Source organism: Pteropus vampyrus, unplaced genomic scaffold (genome assembly GCF_000151845.1).
Source record: "Pteropus vampyrus isolate Shadow unplaced genomic scaffold, Pvam_2.0 Scaffold297, whole genome shotgun sequence".
NCBI lineage: Eukaryota > Metazoa > Chordata > Mammalia > Chiroptera > Pteropodidae > Pteropus > Pteropus vampyrus.
The window spans coordinates 2000236-2000954 of record NW_011889078.1 but is presented as its reverse complement, the minus strand read 5'-3'; the positions used below and the strand labels follow the sequence as shown (position 1 = coordinate 2000954).

Below are 719 nucleotides of genomic sequence, written 5' to 3'. Positions count from 1 at the left end.
AAAGACCACATATGATTTCATTTATATGAAATATCCAGAACAAGTAAATCCATAGAGACAGAAAGTGGTTGCCTAAATTTGGTGGTAATGGTTATAAGGTTTCTTTTGGGGGTGATAAAAATGTTCTAAAATTGACTGTAGTAATTACTCTGTTAATATACTAAAAACTATTGAATTCTACAGTTTAAACTGATGAATTATATAGTATGTGAATTATGTCTCAATAAAGCTATATGTTATTTTTAAAATAAGGGATTGTCTATGGCCATGCAACCCTGAACACACCCGATCTTGTCTGATCTCAGAAGCTAAGCAGGGTCGGGCCTGGTTAGTACTAGGATGGGACACCACCTAGGAATACCAGGTGCTCTAGGCTCTAAAAATAAATTAATATAAATAAATAAATTAATAAAAGTAAAGGATTGATTGAGAATATTTCTAGGAATAAGAATCAAAAGTGATACATTTAAAGTAAGCAGCACTACATATTTTTTTAATTCTAAAATTTTCCAACATATTTGCATGCACTGAGCCAAAAATCTAAAACCGACTGTAACAACTAGATAACCACAAACATCACGTGAGACATAGAGAAAGTAGTATCAAACCAAGTCTTAAGTTTCTGCTACAAATCATTCTCATTGATTTTAAGGAGAGAACTTTTTTACATTTTGATAGCCAGCTTATAGGATGGCTGCCACAATCCAAACATTCCACTC

General features: G+C 32.4%; 1 pseudogene; it reads left to right on the top strand.

The window, feature by feature from the left end:
• The first annotated feature begins 257 nt into the window (after positions 1 to 257).
• LOC111730003 lies at positions 258 to 376 on the top strand (annotated as a pseudogene).
• The last annotated feature ends 343 nt before the right edge of the window (positions 377 to 719 follow it).